Source organism: Aptenodytes patagonicus, chromosome 2 (genome assembly GCF_965638725.1).
Source record: "Aptenodytes patagonicus chromosome 2, bAptPat1.pri.cur, whole genome shotgun sequence".
In the NCBI taxonomy this organism is placed as follows: domain Eukaryota; kingdom Metazoa; phylum Chordata; class Aves; order Sphenisciformes; family Spheniscidae; genus Aptenodytes; species Aptenodytes patagonicus.
Window position 1 is genome coordinate 157271727 of NC_134950.1, and position 18863 is coordinate 157290589.

At 38.5% G+C, this 18863-nt stretch overlaps 1 long non-coding RNA gene across 1 annotated transcript in view; it reads left to right on the plus strand.

The window, feature by feature from the left end:
• LOC143157182 (uncharacterized) overlaps nt 1-18863 on the plus strand; it is a 322941-nt gene that overhangs the window by 24304 nt on the left and 279774 nt on the right. The window contains exons 3-4 of the long non-coding RNA XR_012994740.1: nt 2417-2486; nt 4292-4422. This is a non-coding gene — a long non-coding RNA (uncharacterized LOC143157182). The remainder of the gene's footprint in view (nt 1-2416; nt 2487-4291; nt 4423-18863) is intronic.

Genomic DNA, 18863 nt, shown 5'->3' on the forward strand with positions numbered 1-18863 from the left:
GTTGACACCCCTCAGCTTGAATCCCCTCACCGTCGGCTGTTATGCCTGCATCAACTTAAAGTTTCATGTGATCCCCGAGTTGCACATAACTTTCTTCCTATCCACATTTATGTCTTACTATCACAAAGTAAGAACAGGACTATCACAAAGTCATACAGGATCAGACTAAACATCTGTCTAGCCGGGTATCCTGTTTCTGACAGCAGCCTGGGGGAGCATATAAGAAAATGTCAAGCACGTAATGATCCTTTCTTGGTGTACTCTCCTACCTTCTACTGAATCATGGCTTTGGGACTTCCTGAGCCAGAGATAATACTAACATTTTTCATCCCTCCTTTCAATTCCATTAGTGGTGCAAGCCTTGGAGACTTACTTTCTGGTTTGTTTAAAACCATTTTATTTTCTTGTATGCAGTGTCTTATGCAAGTGCTCTTTCTTACGCTGAACTGTAAAGCTCACACATCTTTTTCCCTGTTTAAATTCCTCTTTGGGATTCTCTTCTTCCTTGACATCTACCAGGATAAGTTAATTGCTAATTTATTTCTATTTACTCAGTTAGCCACTCATTAATGTGAGGGGAAGGGTGTGGGGGTCCCTAGGGAAGCTGCTGGCTGTACAGGCTGCAGCAGGATGGCTCCATTTTAGCTGCTGTGCTAGAGAACAGGGAGGAGTTAAAGTGCTTCGTCCAAGACAAGATAATTGAAAACTAACAGTTCCAGGACCCTAACAACTCCAGAAACCCAGCGTTTCTGCGCAAGACAAACTTGTTGTGCAACCCAGGTCCCAGTATGACAGGAAGCAAGCCAATTGCCACTTACGCTGTTTTTGGATGATGTGGATAATCAAACAGTAAAATCATTTATTTGGCTCCTGGTACCCAGCAAGTTGTGGCTGGTTCTTTTCTAAATCAAACCTTGTCTGAAAAGGATAAATGGTGCTACACTGCACACTGCCTCCCTCCCCCTTCTTTGCAGCAGGAAGTAAATGCCTCTGTGGAAGAACTGTGGTGTGAGTAAACACAATATTGAGCCAGGAAATGTTTATGCAGGAGCATGTGAAAACCTGAAGGAAAATGTAGATCTAAAAAAATCCCATACCCAACAACTGCTTCCCCCTCCTCGCCAAATGTAAAGGAGTTTAAAATTAGTTGGTATTTTAGTGCATGTGGATTTTCATAAAATAAATTCTAGTAGTACTATAATTCTGAGTTAGATCAGTTCTTTCCAACTTCAACATTTGCTTCTTCTCTTGGAGAACTGGATAGACCAGTGTTGGTGTCGGCAGGAAGGGTGGATCCATATCCTTTGTAGCTGTAGAGGTATAAGTCTCTAGGCTCCTACATTTGAAAAAATTGCCCTTACTACTAAACTGTTACAATTGTAACAATTCTGACTACTAACGGGAAGGAATGGGAAGAGAGGAGGTAATCTCTAAAAACTTCATACATAGGAAAGAAGCAAGAAAATTACTGAGTCATTCTTTGTCACATAGTTGCCGTCTCTAGCTATGACAAAGAGTTTATAATTTTTTTATATTGCTAATTTACATGCTGATAGGTTTAAGTAAAATGATGAAGTCACTGGAACACAAGATGCAGTCTATGTGTCAGCTAATCTAGTGCTGACCCCTACTTTCTAGTCTCTGCGGGAAGGTTCTCTTCTGCTTCAGCATCTTGTCAGCTACTTTGAATGCTCTTAACCCTACTCATATTTTGTGGTATAGGCCAGGCCAAAAATCTGTCCTCGTAATTCAGTCCAGGCAGATTAGAAGATATTAAGGCCCATGTTGAAAGGGTTTGCCTTCTAGGCAAACTAATGATTTTATTGCTCAAATGTTTCACTGTGAAAGCAATGTCTTGTTCCTCCTCTGTGTCGTAGCAAAAATAGGCTGAAATCACCTGCTTTTCCATCTTCCCCTTCACTTCCAGCTCTCAATAATTTTTGATGCCATGCAGCTCTCTTTATGCACCTCTGTTTTTCAGATCAATCCCTCTCCTCCATCACTTTCCCCTCAAATTTAGAATCCTCCTACTCTTGTTGCCCCATGGCCTCCCTGTTGCCAGCCATCTGTCAAAGTCAGTCAAATGTTGCTGTTCTTGCTATTGACAAACAGATAAAAGAATCTAGTGAGCAACCTGGCTATAATAAATGGAAAAAAGGTCTTTCTATCATAAATAAGTTATGCCCTGCTTTTGCATTCTGCTGCTAAACTCTTGCTTGTTGAGACCAATTTTCAATGGGTTGATCATGGATTAATTTTACATTTTCTGGATCTGAACTACTTTTGGGTACAATAGGTTGGAGGCCACTTGTTACAGGCCTAGCAGCAATGCTAACTGTTCTGTTCTCTTGTCAGGTTTTCAGTCGTACAGGGTGATGGTGATATACGGGTTAAAAAAGTGTATTCTAAATTTCAGGTTTGCTTATGCCAAGGAAACCTTCCTGTGCTTTGGAACAGAAAACCTGATAATAAGCTAGGATTTGGAGGTGAGAATTTTTCATATGTAAAAAGTTTGTTTTATTATCCTCATGGACTGGACTAATATCCTTTCAGCAAAGCAGCTGCTATGCTGGTGGCAGGGTCTGAACTTCAGGCATAATTTTATGAGTTACTATTTTGGGGAAATAAAACCATACACATTCTAACTTTTACATGAATGTCTCTGACTTAAAAATAAACAAAAAAACTGCTGCACTCAGATGCAGTACAGTACTCCTCCTTTTCTTCCACTTGTTTTCATTCTGATTTATTCGAATGGAAGTGGGTATTGAGCTAGAGGACACAAACATAGACAATGCATATATGCCAGAACCTTAGTTAGGATTACAGACTAAAATAAAAATTATAAGTGCATGCAGCTGTGTTTACATGCCAGTTGGCATGTTTTCTCTGCTGGTCTGCCATTAACCTTTAAAAGTTTTTTTTTGTAATAATGACAAAAGTAGTATTGGCCTCCAAATGTTGACTCTTTCCCTGCATTTCTGGTTTGGAAAACTTGCACTGTGCTTCCTCCTCCTCCTCCTCTTACTACTACTACTACTTCTATTATTATTAATTATAGTCAAGTAGTGTTTAAGACATGCTAACTACTACAAGAATACACCAGAGATGGCTCTTGCTTTGGAGAACTTAACCTCTGACACAAGAGACAAACCAAGATATGCAGATGGAAACTGCAGTGAAACCTGTATTCGGTATACAACGTATGGAAGCTGAGCATATCATTAACGTTATTGTTACTGCGGTTTTTGAAGGCCTCAAGTGAAAGGAGAGGATGAAGGTAGACTTCAAGAATAATGAAGTTGCCCTATAGTTATTTATGGGGGTTTCCTGCCTCTGAGGGAGAACATTGCAGAAAGCAGCGACACAGTTACTTAAAACCAGAAACAAGTAGGCATGGGAGGTATCATGGGTGAATTAGGGGCTTAAGTCAGTCTCTTGATATACAATATAGATACGAGGGTCTGAGGAATGGGCTACAAATGCAAGTAAAGATGAAGATAAGTATCTTACGCTTTACGTAGTAGAGAGGGCTGTATGACAAGTAATACCCAGATTAAAGTGAAGGAAGGGCATAGGTCCAGTGAGTCATGGATAAACTGGTCTCTAAGGCTAGGTTCAGCACTCTTGGGCATTGCCTTTCTGTGCTGATGGTCTGGAGAGGTGGGACTGTGTCTTGTAGACATCCAGAGTCTGAATCCACTCCTCCACTCCTGCTTTATCTTCATAAGGTGGAGTGGCTGTTGAAATATGACCTTGTGTGGGTGCTAATCATCACCTGATTCACTATGAAACTGTATTTCTAGCCTTTCAGTAGCCCTATCTGAGCTACTCTATCCCACCCCTGCTGTATTGCCAAGACTGACAATACACAATTTGTATCCAGCCATGGATTAGCTGTTGCTTTGTACAATGTAGTGTTGTTGGTGCTGCTAAAGTTGTGGTTGAAGTCCACATTCTGGAATTGTACGATGATGTTCATGTGCCCATTAATGGATGCTGCTGATACTCTGAATTGTTAAGGTATTCATGTTCTACTGTGCCAAACACAGAAATTGAGGAGGCCTCGAGTAACTGTAAGTAGGATGGACAGTGGGTACTATACTCCAGAGCACCTTTTAATGGAAGTAGAGGCAGGCTTTTGGCAAGGTGTCATATAGGAATGGGTGAAACTTACCTAACGGGTTCTAAGCAAAATTTAAGAGATTTAAAAACATCTTTTTAAAATAGTTGATTTATCTGCCTGTGTGTTGAGAATTCACTGCAGCCTCTCCATTTATCCCTCTGCCAGATTCATTGTGCTGTAACTCCTTCGCTCACCATGTTTCCTACCTTCCAAACCAAGACCTTGATCCTGTGTGCCTCCTATTCCTCACCCTTCTGCATGAAACTTCCCCTGACATGCATTGCAAGAACTTGGTGGTGAGTGTCCTGTGTGTTGAATTAGAATGGTGGTAATGAAAGACTGGGTAATTCAGCCACTTTGCTGTCCTTTTCACTTCAGTTATTATGAATTTTAAATCATCTTTATTCACTGAAATGATACCTATGTTGTACTGACTGTGTAGTTTACCATTGGGCTTATTTGCTATATTTTTAAACCTTAATGCCTGCCATCTTATCCATTGTTTTATAGATGTGTAAAGGGCTCTGAAAGCAGTTACATAGTGGAATTTAGCAGTGCATGGTATATTTTATTAGGATTAAGAGCTTGTAAATTAATATAGTAGTTCTGAGAGCTTCAGCGTATACCTACCTGAAAAAATAACAATAGTAACTGGATATGATATTTGTATGTTTGCTTTTAGTTTGCAGAACGTCTCTGAGAGACAAGCTTCCTGCTAGCCAATTTATTTTTTAGATAACAGGGACTGTCTAGAATTACATTCAGAAGGAAAACACAGTAATTAATTTGTCACTGAAACCTGAGGGGTCCTCTTCCTCATATAGGTGATAATGAAGGTTTTGCATGTAATTAGCAGGAATAATTAGCACATTTCTGGTAACAAATAGACTGAGTGGTTCTCTGCAAATAAATTAATTGTTGTGTTAACACAGGCAATTGTCTCTTTATTGTCTGCCAATGCCCCTTGTTTGCACTAAAGCCTATTTCAGACCTTAGCAGCTTTACACAAATAGGAAAGAGAATCTATAAAATTGTACCTCATCCATCTGCTTCTGAGAAACTTCAAGACCACCAAGGGACTTGTTTGTCAAGACTTGTTAAACAATTTGTAATCTTGAACATGTTTTTCACTATATTAACAAATGAATTGTTCAAATCAACTTAGTGGGTAAGCCAGAAAAACCACACTAATCAATCAAATGCTGACTCTGGGCATCTAGGAAAAGAAATGTCTCTGAAAAATAGTATAGCAGTAAATTCATAACAAAGCTGAACAAATCCCAGAATTCCACATATAATCACACAACCAAGCGGAACTGGTTTTATGTGGTAGATGTTCCTTATAATGCAAAATCACACTGTGATGTGTGTGCCCTTTGCTGGGCTGCTGTAAAAAGCTAAGGCTTCACAGGTCTGCTGCCACATATCCTCCAAGCAGCCTTAGTTTAGACAAGGCTTAGTCAGCCCATATTCTGTCTTCATTTGCTCTTTTCGGAAGATCTAAAAAGCTACTATTGAGCTAGTCTTTCTACTTCAGGTGTTTTGTTTCATCCCTTTTCTCTCTTTTTTCCCCTGTGTTTCTTCTGCTTAGACACAACTGTCATCTCAGCAATAAGCTTACATTAGCTTTTGGGTCTTCATAAATACGGAAGCTGTTGGTTATGGTCTGCAGATAGGTTTCATCCCTTCCATGTGTCTGTGGAGAGGAAAGGGAGAAAATGCAGTTTGAAGATGGGGTGCAGCAGGTGTAGGGTTGGGTAAAATCATACATGTTGTTTGTGGAAAATGTTGGCTCTTCTATTTCTTGTTACAGTAATAATTCTCCAGTCTTCCTCTGGAATGGAAACAATGAGAATATAATTGATGGGTGTCTCTTTTTCTTTGAGGGTAGGGTTACTGTATTTTTCCAAAATAACAATTCTTAATTTCATTTCCAAATGAGTATTTATATTGATGTGTGTTTTGATTTTTATTTTTTCATTATTTCCTCACTTTTCTCTAGTAGCCATGGCACTGTGCAGTGCTTTTATGAATCGAGGGTAGAATAATAATAACAGTATAAAAATTAAAGTAAATCTTGGAACATAATGCCAGCAATTTTTGGAATGAATGTCTAAAACTGCAGCAGAAGAACCAGTCCTGCATTTTTTAGAGAGAAATGTTGTTTAATAGAGATGGTTTCCTGGAAAAAAAAAAAAAAGGCAGCAGTTTCCTAAACTGATGTTTTCTGGCATGAAGTGCTTCAGTGAAAATTTAACCATTGAAACTACACATCCCCTTTTCCTGCCTTATTGGAGAAATGCTACTCATTGTACCATTTCCATGTTTTTGTTGTAGTTGACTAATAATGTGTACAAGAATATGAAAACCAACAACAACGAAAACCCTACAGCCGAACAATGCTTTTGCAAGTGTCTGTACAATTGTGAAATTGAAGGCTTGTCCATACTTGTAGCTGGTTGACTTCAACCCTTTTGCACTAGTGTGGTGCATGTCAGCCAGCTAACTTTTGTTGTGAATTATGTTGTGGTATCCAGCTTTGGAAGTGTTGAGATGTTGGCTGAGTTAAGTGAAACTCTGTGAGTATAAAGTTATTCCCTACTAAAAGCACTGTTTGCACATCTATCCAGTCTTCCCAGGGATATCCTGCAAAAATTTGTTGGGCTTCTGCTGCTATTTGCTTGTGTGTCCAACGGTCATCATGACAAGATAACTTCTGTGTATAAATGATGGTGTGGAGAGGGATGTAAGCCCTGGATACTGTGCAATCAAGCTTTTTAGTTTTTGCATGAAGTTTCTCAGTCCTGAGCTAAGATTTGGAGTTTATTGTCCAAATAGGAGAAAACTTGTTAACAATGTTAATATTAGTTAACAGTTTATATGGAACTGGAGAGACAAATGGTTAATGAAAGTGGGCTCAGCCAGCGTAAAGTAGGGAAGAGGGATTCTGAATGGGCTGCCTCAATACTCAGGTCAGCTTTAGGACCTCTGAATTGTTTGGAAGGTGTGTGGCTTCCGCAAGATGTGAAGGCTTCTGCCATTCAACTTTGTATCCTCTCTCTGCCTGCTGGATTTTTAGGCTACCACTGTTTTGCTTGCCTGGTCTAGTGTAAATTTTCTATCCCATTTTTCTTCCCTCTAAATATGCAAGTACACAGCTAGCACTTACTTCTTGTGTGGTGTCTCTCTACCGATATGCTTGTTGCTCTCTGTCTCTCTTTACCTACTCTCAAAAAAACTAGCTGACCAAGATGGTGGCACTGCATGAGTTAAATAATAGAAGGCTTGAAGGAAAAACAGTTTTATTTTAGCAGCAGGGGCAGAAAAGTATTTGAATTTTTCTGTCTCGCAGTTTTATTAGCGCCCTCAGCTTTGAGCCAACATGGGGCGTTATGAGGTGATTTGGCCAAGTCATACTATAGAAGATTTTTCAAAGAAGAATATATTTTATGGTACTTTAAGTATTTTGGTCCTTTTTGGTTACAGCAAAATTCTGTTTTATCTTGTACTATGCTGATTGTTGACAGCTAGAAAAGAGAATTTAAGCCAAAGGATTATTCATAGCATGTGGAGGTGGCAATAGGAGTCCTGGTATAGCCCGGCAGAATAGTTGACACAGTCTGTGATCCACTCTGTACTCCGTTTACTCTCCGAGGGCCCCTCAGCTGTACCGGGTGCCAATGTATAACCTGTCCTGAGCACCTGCAGCCCCCTCCTTGCTGCACTCCTTAGTGCAGCTCTGTTAGTGCATGGGCTGTACGTTAAATCCTGAGATGGGGTTGGTAAGCCCAGCTGTGTAAGAGGGATATATTCAGTTATGTGATGAGAGATATTTCTCTGGGGGTGTCACCACGGGATGCATGGTCGTACGTTGGCAGTACGCTTGGTTCCAAAGAGGGGCCAAGGCTGTGATAGATGGCCTTGATGTGTGTTGCAGCCACAGGGTTGGGCATCACGAGACGATGGGTTAAGTGACTGCGTGATTTGTGCTAGCGACAAATGTTGACAGAAGAAAGATAAAATCTAGGATTAATATTGTTCTCGTTAAAATGTTTCCTTTGGTGCTAATTCTGCCTGCTGAGATATGCTATTCATATTTGAACTGCTGTTGTACACAGAATTTGGTAGGATGAACTAAGTGTAATTCCTCAGCTTTTAAATAAAGCATAGATTTTTTAAAATAAAGTCAAGATTTTTTACTTCTGTTGCTTTAGGGACTCTTACATGTGATGACAGCATCGCGGTGGTGAAATAGATGTCTTCTCCCTATACTTGTGTTCTGTTTATAACAATGGGCTAAATTCACATTCTTTGTATTTTGCTTTATGAAACCACTTGCAAAACTGTTATCCAATACAAATTAACGTATCAGTTGCTGATCCTACATCTCAGTGCTTTATCTACATTTCACAAAACTGAAATAAATCAGGGTGTGATAGACAGATCTTAGCAAATTTCTGCAGTGACTTTATAACAATTGAATAACACCAGAACTTCTTGGAATCACACACAGCACAGTTGTACACAATAGTGGGTAATGCAGACACAAGAATTTGTAATGTTTGCCCCAATCATGTTCTAGAAAGTTCTCTAATGTAGTCCAAAATCCAGTATAGAGAGGGACAACTTTAGCAAACAGGTAGTTTAACTTTTCATGCTGGTTTTCGCTGAAAGCTCAGTAGTACTGGTAACTTTCAAAAGGCTTCTGGAATTTGCTTTTAGCTGTTGCTGGTAGCCTGACTTTACATGGTAGGATTAACTGAGAACACTTACAAGACATGGAAAAGGTTTTCTTTGGCTGTTGTTTAGATTTTTTTTTTCCTCTTGGTTTAGTTTTAATCTAATCTCTTCTGGGCACCAAGCAGAGCTGAAAAGTGAGTGACTTTTTATCTAAATTGAAGTGATAGCAATTGATCAGGTTTTCATCATCTGTCTTTGCTGTCATTGGAGCTTCCTCTGTGATCTGCAGTTGACTGAGAGAAATGAAAACTTAATTGAATTCTTTAGCTTGCTAGATGTTTATTTATAGATAGGTATGTTGAAGCATGGTGATGTAGGGCAGAGTTCTGTTTCTTGCCATGAATATAAAAGCTTTATCGATTTAATTGAGAACAGGAACATATTTGACTTCCGCGAAAAAGCAGGATGAAACTTAGCTTTGTACCCTGACTTGGAAGTTGGTCATGATGACTGACAACAGAATAGAGAACTGGGTCATCCTGGTAAGGTTTCAGGTAATGCTTATCTCCCACCTTTTCCTTTTGTTACTGAGTCAAGGACTGAGAAGGTTTTTAAAGAATGCATTTTGCAAAAGTATGCTGGTCCCACTACCTCTGTGGAATTTGATAAATACCTTGTAGAGTCTTCAAAAAGTGTTCCAACATTTTGTTTTTACTTCTGCTTCAGTTTCCCTCACACATAATTGACATTGATATGGACATCTTTTTATACAGGTTTTGCACCATTAGAACAACAGCATCACTGTGCATTAAGTAGACAAGCAGCAGAGAGAAATTCAGCCTTGTCAAATGAAAATTAACTTCTTAAATGTTTGTGAGTAATAAAAAGCATGTAAAAAGCATTTACCAGAAATGCTTAATTTTTGTCAGCTGCCAGAAGTATTAGCTTAAACTGGAAAAACAGAGATTTTAATTGCAATATGCTGCCTGGTCACTACAACAAAGTTTTCTGCTTATTCCAGGTAGATATATTGTCAGTACCAACTCTTCTAGTCACTGTGCATTGATTCCACCAACACATGGGGAATTCTTCTAGTCCAAGTTAAATATTAACATAGTTTTCTGCTTGCAGGCTCTGTGCTGCTTTTTACTTAGAAAGTAAGCTCCTTGACCAAAGATTTGATCAAATGAGGAAGACAAAAACCCAAATCACCAAAATAATACCTTAAACTAAAATTTGATTTTCTTTAGACTGGAGCAGGGCATAATTTCAACATTTTTTTCGTTGACTAATTACATTTCTGAATGTCATGACATTGAAACAGATTCAGGAGTTTGGGGGTATGTATGATATTTATTGTGATAAATGTCCTTGAATTCTTCTTGCTAATTCACCATATATTTGCAGAGCTGATCTAAGCATTAGAGCAAACATTGACAGCTCCTGTTATTAGGAAGCATAGGAGAAAGATCTAAGAATCAGCAAAGGCTGCTGTGTACTGTGAAGGTAAAAGCTTTTCTTTTTTTTTTTCTCCCATGTGTTGGTGGCTTTTCCCCTGTATTCAAGGGCAGAAAAAAATGTTGGCTCCGAGCAACAGCCTTTTTTTTGTTTGGATCTTTACCCATTGCTCCTTCTTAATGATGCGCACTGAAGTTCACCAACAAAACACTTTGAAACATTTATTCACTCACAGTCTACAAATTACAAATAGCAGCTGAGCCTTCATTGGGTGTTTTTAATATTCCAGAGTTTCTATGAGCACTGGAATTTAAATGTTCCTAATACTAATCATCATGTTTCCAGCAGTTAAGTAAGCAACTCTTATTAAAGTTATGAGTAAAACTGGAATATATTTCATAGTAGGAAGACAGGTTCTAGGGGGCAGTAGCTTCTTCTGCCCCCTGAGAGTGTTATTAATTCAAATCACTCATCAGTTGTACCCTTTCATTTAATCTGAACGAGTGCATGTAGTATGAAAGTTGCTGCGGATGGCACTGTCCCTTTCTAATCTGAGTGTTTATTGCTTTGATAGTAGAAAATGAAATCCTATGCAGTGAGCTAATAAAATGTTATAGATGCTGTCACTGCATGCTGAAATCTAAAGATACGTAATGAAATAGACCTGATTATGTCTGTGAGCATTCAAAGGGATATCTGTGGATTACTGTCATCAATTATTCCTACTGCTTAATAAGAAAACAACAATAATGAATAGCCTTAAACTTCAGCAGGAGGGAGAAAACCCTTATTTTAAGAATACTCAGAAAGCTTTGCACTCTGGTGGTGAGAAATATGAATAGACAAATTTGTCCCTTCTAATTTTGAATTCATTGTCAAGTTGAGGGTTCAACCACTGAATCTGCTTTTTGTATGGAGGAGCTATGAAGGGAGGACTGGAGTAGAAAAGAGCAGAGAATGGCCTGCTTTCAGAAATAAAGGTGTAGTGGAAGAACACAGCGACTTCACAGCAAAGATCTTCAGTGTGTTCAAAATATTAAGTACCAACCTGAGGTAGCCTAGCTTTTTCATGGCTGGTAAGAATCAGTTTAAGTTATAAGAAAAATGGATCCCAAATTTAGATTTTATTTTGTGACTCTTCAAAAAAGAAGATAAGATATTTGCCAAGTTTCAAACTCTGCAAAGTCAACTCAGCCCTCGTAGGAGCAATTATGCAATAGCAAAGGCTGCCAACGGCTGTTTTGTAACCAGTATCACTGGAATATGCAAGACTCAACAAGATGCTTATCTGTCAGGGGTGGTGTAGGATTAGTGAAATTATGCTGCAGGAGCCTTGGATTTAGATAGCCTTTGAAATCCTACAGACTGAAATTTTTCCTAACCCAGATGATTCTAGGAACACATTGTAAGAGCTGTTACATAATGGGATCAGCATTAAAAAGAAAATGTATATATTTTTCAAAATATTTTTAATATTTTTGTTAATCTTTTATTCTTTCTTGCAAAAGAGGTTATTTTTGCCAGCATGAATGCATTTTACATAGAATGTCTGATATTAAAAGTGAAAAAGCAGAAAAATTACACACATGTACGGAGTTTAATTATGATTAACCTTTAATAATGATCATTGGCTGTTTTCGGGTAAGAGCAACTCTTCATAAGCATTTTTCCATGAGAAGAATAGGTGATCTGGAATTGATTACTTGAGGCCTTTTTGCACCAAAACAGAAGAATGCAGTATCACATAAGGGGTTATCTGGCATTTACTCGTAAACAAAGTGATTACAAAAAGTTCTGTCTCTGAGACAGAGCCTTTAGGTAGGAAGTTTCATCCTGTATAGGACTCCATGTGTACCAAGGGCTTTTTCTTTTCACAGCCATGGTTAGCATTCTTATGGGTCTGGTTGTAGCTTCTGGGCAATGGATGTATGAGGGCCATTGTCCTTTATTGAAAATACTGGCTTCAGTGGGGCAGTGCATTATATTAACCCAATATAGAATGTGGTCCAAGGAGCTTTTAATTTCTGGGGAAGTAAGATAAACTTCCCAACCTGATCAATTTGTGAAATTGTGAGTCTTAAAAACATTCTAGAATCATAGAGTAATTTAGGTTAGAAGGGACCTTTGGCATTCATCTAGTGCAAACCCCTGCTCAAAGCAGCGTGAACATCACAGTTAGACCTTGTGGTAAAGAACGAAAGAACACCAGAGCACTTCAAAGCCAGTATTGCAGAGGAAATATATGACCAAACCAAAATCCCCAGTGAGTCCCAGAAAGATGAAATGGCTTTTGTGGATGCTGAATTGATGGATACTCCTCAAATGTACTAAGCACTGCTCATGTTATCCACTTTTGTGCTTGAATACACTAGTAACACTTAATTTTGTCACTTCTTCCTGGAAATTCATTATTCCTCTGTTCACAAAGCTATCTTATCCTTACTCTTCCAATTTATTTTAATCAATTTTTGTATGATTTTTTTTGTTCATAATCTATGAATAGATCATCTGTAACAATACTTCCAGTTTTGTCTTTTTTTCAGAGGTCCATGTAGATTTCAGAAGTGTCAAGGAATCTCCTCCCATGACCACATGTTCTTTCTCTTTGAATGAGCCAGCTCAGTGGCCTGTCCATACTAGTTTTGCGGTGGGCTGTCAAGCAGAGGTTGAATTATATGTGGAGCAACTGCTGTTTCTGTTGAAGCGAGAATATCCCATGAAGGATAAATTAACTTTGACATTGTCTCAAATAATTAAAAATACTAATTCGTAAATTTTTCTCTTCCCAATTACTCCAGATTCTTGTGAGACTGATATGACCACAATTTATTTCATATAACTTTATATATTTTGCCAAAGCATACAAGGTGAGAATGTAGGTAACTCCTAATGCTAGATGAGCACCTCCAGAGGGCAAGTCAGCTGACCAAGGCTGATAGTCTGCAATACAGGATTTCTCTGTTAAGAACCATGTCCATCTTTATGTCCCCCTGACCTAGCAAACCATCTTGACTGAGGGCTTGACTATATATTAAGCTAGTCAAGAATAGCCATTCCAGAATTCTTTCTGAATAATTGTATGTGCCTATATATTTATTCCAACTACATCTCCCTACACTCTCGGTTATTCCTAGTTGTTCATAATAGCCACTTAAAATTCATATGCTCTTTTAATTCCAGTTGAAGCATAAACAGGCTCTAAGGGAGTCAATAATGTTAATATTAATCTTTTCCTGAAGTTACAATGCTTGCTGGTAGGTCTTTTAGGCGAAATGCTACAGTCTGGGTTTATCACAGCTAATTCTAGCACTAGACTGAGGTATCACTGCTAAGGATATTCTGTTTTGTCCTCTCTGCAATCAGACGCCTCTGGATCAGGATTACCCAGAAAGCCAATCAGCATGTCTAATGTATGTCTGTGTCTCTCTGTGATAGCATAAGCCTCCTGAGATGAGAGGCTACTTATTTAAGCACCTCAGTTAAATGCCAGTGTTCGGCGGGATGAATCAGGACCAGGGTCACTAAGACCTCCATCTGCACAGAAGAAGGTGTTCAGACTTATGTTCTGATTGATATATTTATGTAGCCTCTACGACATCATGAAATTTTCCAGGTCTCCTAGTGTAGTATTATCTTCTACAGTTCTCTTCATAATTTTTAAGAAAAAATTTACTATGTAGTTTGAATATCACTGAAGCAGTGATTTCTGCCCTGCTTTCAATTTCATTGTAGTGTGGACTCCAAAATTCCGTGATTTTTCAGTTCCATTTAAACTTGTAGTTAGTATGTGGTATCTCAATGGGGCAAGTGAGTGTGTGTAAGGGGAATGAAGGTACATGTGAAAGAAAGTTCTTGTAGATTAGATAACGAAATGCAGAGGAAAGAACCTAAGACACAGGCAGGCAAGAGGAAACCCAAAGAGTTGATTCAGGAGAGTAAAGAAGCAAAAGACAAAGGTAGTGCCCTGAAGTTGATTGCAGTTTTACATAAATGTGCTGGATAGTGAGTTGTGGTAGCTGGGTGACCTCATGAAACTTCTGTTCCTACTGTAGGTGGGATGGAATTTGAGGCAGCGATTTCTTTTGATTCCATACCTAAATCTGACAGAATTTGCAAGCTGGAAACATAATTCAAACAAAATGCTCTAACTTGGCATGAAGAATGAGTGATAGTCATCTGGGGACTGCAGTTCCTATGCTAGCTCTGGAACACAATGGTGTAAGGTAGCAGTGAACTGTATCTTCTGAGGAATTCTGTTGTCTTTTTGTACAGAATCCCTTTTTTGTCTGTGAGGATATACCTCAAGGTGATATCCTTCAAAGACAACCCTCTCTCCCTCTCCAAGCTACCCACCTCCCCAATAAATAGGGATATGGCTTTCAGCAGCAGCTCCAGTGTAATTAAAAAACCCAGTCATAATTTAATGACCTTCTGTGTACTTTTATCTTTAAGGTTCAAGGAGAGAGCATCTTCATTACAAAAACTGTAAGACTCGTCTAAACTATCTGTTGACCTTCTAGAAACAATCCAGAAGGTGATAGCCATTCATTTCTACGCACAAAGGGAAGAGGTGGGTGTGAGCCAGAAGCATGTTAGGAAAGTGAACTTTCCTAGAGTGTAATGTATATTTACAGGAACCATTTGTTAAGTAATTTCAAACAGGCCCATTTGCATCTGATGCGTCTGACTGTGGTTAATTTACAGAAAGAAGTCCTTAAATTAATCAACCAAATTCATCAGGGTAAATTTACCCACCCCATCTGTACTTGTTCTAGTTTTCTCTCGTGGAAAAGCTTTCCCGTTGCATTTAACCTCACTACTTACCCATGTGACATTTTCCTTCTTTATTTAGATAGAGCCAACAATGGTAGACACTTCTGGTGAAACCCTGACCCATTGAAATTAGTGGGGAGACTCCCGTGGATTTCCATGAGGATTTCTCGCTTACAAAAGAACCTTTCTGAGAAAAGCAAAATACATTTAAATTTCTGCTTTGTGTTAGACAATGAATGTAAAAACTGTGACCATACCTAATTAGATCACATTCTCCATTACACTGTTTTCCTGTTATTTGACCTGTATTTAATTAAGGAATTACCATTTCTGGGTGCATCATTCTACATGTGGAACGTAAAATTCCCATGTCACCTTGAGCTTATATTTTAATCGAAATGTAAATATTTCTTCGCATTTTAACCAGTTCCTAACCTCTGACGCTGGTGGCAATAGACGGATTTCATCGTTTTCTTTTAATTCTTTTCTGTAAATTGTTAATAAAAATATTAAGAATAGCTATCTGATATAAATCCCATGCAAAACAATTCTTGCCATGTTATGGTGAATGGATACTTTAAAGTCTGATCTTCTGCTTTCTGTCTATAAACCAATTATTTAGTCTTACAATTTTCCTTATCCAGTCTCGAAATTTTCCTTAGGGCAGCTTATATTTAATACCATATGCACTAATCCATCAAGTGAAAAATTGTCAAAGGCCTTCTGAGAGTCTAGACATCTGTTGCTGCTATAGTTTGTGTCAATGGCTGTTTCCCCTAGAATCTTGAAGTTAATAAGATGTTTTGATATAATTTGGTTCATAATTCCAATATGAACTGGTTTTATACATCTTTATGCAATTAATACGTCTTTTATATCTTTAACACTTCTGCTACTGGCTTTTTTAGCCATTTCAGGTGGTGCTGATGCCAAGTTAAAGCCACTGGAATTGAAGAATTCATCTATTTGAATCTCAGTGAGTTCTGGAGAACATTATTTTTTCCACTATTTAGTTTTAGAGCACAGGTATATAACAGATTCTGTGAAGCAGTATGCTTAGTAACATGTTAGCTTAGACCAAAGTTAAATTAAACACAATTTCTTTTTCTTTTTTTATTTGTTACCTATATGAATTTTCTATCCTTAGCCTGAGACTCTTGCAGAGTCTATTAATGTATATTTTAACATATATACAAATCTATATGACCTACGCAAAGACAAATGGGGAGTAACAATTGTTTAGAGCTGGAGAGCAAGTGGAATCAGAACCAAGAGAGTATACGAAGACACTTCGAAAGGGCCTTAGCAGCTAGGAAAAGGAGTACTAGATATAGTAGATGCAGACAACAAATTGGAATGGTAGCCAAAAGTAAGGGTAACTGTTATTGTTGTGTTTGTATGGATGCTTTTTCTTTCTTAAAAATTTTACATGTGTGGGTGGGTGCTTTTTTTTTTTTCCTTTTCTCTTTTTTTGGTAAGTTTTCTATAATCCAGCCATTCAACAGCCTCAAGAGTTAAGACATCTGCCTTGGAGATGTACTCATGTTTTGACGAGCCTTAAAGCATCCTGATTTTTGACATAATGTTGAAATGAAATCTTTGATGCTTGACAGCTGCTGGCTGCATGGAATGCTCTTTTTTTTTCTTTTTTTCCCCCTTTCAGCATTATGTTTACTTCACATAATAAGAATGTGCATAATTTTGAAGAACAGTTTTAATTCCCTTTATCCAAAAAGCTTTCTGTAAAAGTGATAAATTCATAGGAGTTAACATCCTTTTGGTGAAGAATGCTGGCAATTTTAACAGCTGTATATGTATGTGTGTAAAAGCGCAGACTAGGGATAAAAGGCTGTGTGAAGTTTTGCACATGGTAGCAGAAAGATGCCATCGGATGTAATGCTGGAACTGACATTATCATCTTGGCACCCCTGACCAGTGCTCACTGTACATTAGAGAGGAGCTGCAGTTCGGAGGCTGTCAGGCTTCACAGAAACAAAAGCAAATGTCCCACAGAAGCAGTTGCAAATGCTGTTACAGTGCTACTAGTGTAAGCTGTAAAGCCAGATGGTATGGCTCATATGGCTCATGCATATGGGTGAGCAATGCAGGAGTAGTCCCATTGTTGCAGAATTACTGTGACCATGGAGACTTGGGGGAAGAAGTATGATCATGTAGCATAGGAGTGGATAACTCATGTTGGCAGTAATGGCTGCCATCTCTAATCTGTAGAGTGATCACAGATCCAGTTATGACTGATAGTTTACACTGATGCTATGACAGCCCTTAGGGCAATTTCTGTGCAGCATTTTATTTTGTGTTTATTAAAGGTGGCATCTGCCCAGCTGCTCTTCACCAGTGATAATCACTTTTCACTTGAGCTAAAGGGAAAGAACAGTAACCTCTGCCTTTATGTGGTGATGGTAGAAACAATAAGAAGCCAACGTCTAAGACTGTGGAAAAGCCAAACACAAACTAAAACCAATGGGATAAGAAATTTCAGAGGGAATGCTTGCCAGTTCAGCTGATTTGCAGGTGTCCGTGGATGAAGGACATCAGTGAACAGAAAGTTAAATGAATAAAGAGAAGCAGAGATGGCAACAGGGAACGTGGAGAGGTTTGCAGAGCTTAGATGTGTAGTACTTAACAGAAGGGCAGACTTAGATTTCAAAATAATTATATTCACCTTTGGTTTTTTTTTTCTTTTTGTTCAATAAAACAGGACTTTGTATACATGCATTCTTTCCTCCTCCAAATAGAAGCAAGTGAGCAAGGCCCCAACTACTGGCAAACTCTCAGACAAATGGGAAACAAACTTTCCTTAATTTAATCAAGCCTCAGTACCTATGGCAGATTTTTGAACGTGCCCAGGCCTCATCGCTACTTTTGGGGTCACTCCTGCGAGGTGCTGAAAACTCTGGCCCTGAGCCAGCAGCATGATAGATTGTGTGAGGGCTTTTAAGTGTGCAAATAGCCCCGTGACTTCAGTGGGACCATTTACATGCTTAAATCAAACATGTGCTGAAGTGCTTCACTGCTGCAGAGCCAGAATGCCTGATGCCTTGTAGGACCGAGTCCTTGGAAATCTAATTAATACATTTCAGTGCCAAAATGGGGACAGAGTTCTTTTAAAAGTCTGTCCCCTGAGTTAGGTGTCTAAACGTTGAATGCTGAGTTTTCCTGAAAATCTAGCCTTTAAATATCAACCCTGGTAATTTTACTGATAACCAGTTTAGCAGAAACATGCGGTCAGTATTTTTATTCCAATCCTACATGTCATTTACACATCCTAAGGTGGGGGATTTAATACAAACTAAATAACACATGGGTTACTGTAGTTGTTTATTTATTTTGTGGCTTTAGACACACAAATGTAGGTCTGTTCCAAACAATGTAAGATCTAATGTTTAATTAAATTAAAACACCACACATTTCTGAAAATGAAGTTGCCCTTGATTTTTAAAATTAGTCTTTCCAGAATGTCTCAAACTCAATTTGCAATGGTAGTCATTGTGATACAGATTACATCACACTTGTTTTCATGCACGTAGGGCCTCAGATCTGGTGCTAAACCAGTATTAGCCTTTGCTCTACTTGCATTTAGGAAACATTATGCTGCTAACTGCTATTTTATGGATGTGGCTAAGGCTGTATTTATCTATGCAAGGTTTACTGGTTGTGTTACGCTTACAAATTTCCATAATTAAGACTGCAAATTCCATAATTACAGCTGCAAATGAGAACCATTTTGCCAGAGCTCATTTTGACTGTTGAATTCATGAAAAAGGGATTTTTTTTGGGGGGGGGTGATACTGCTTCAGTTACACCA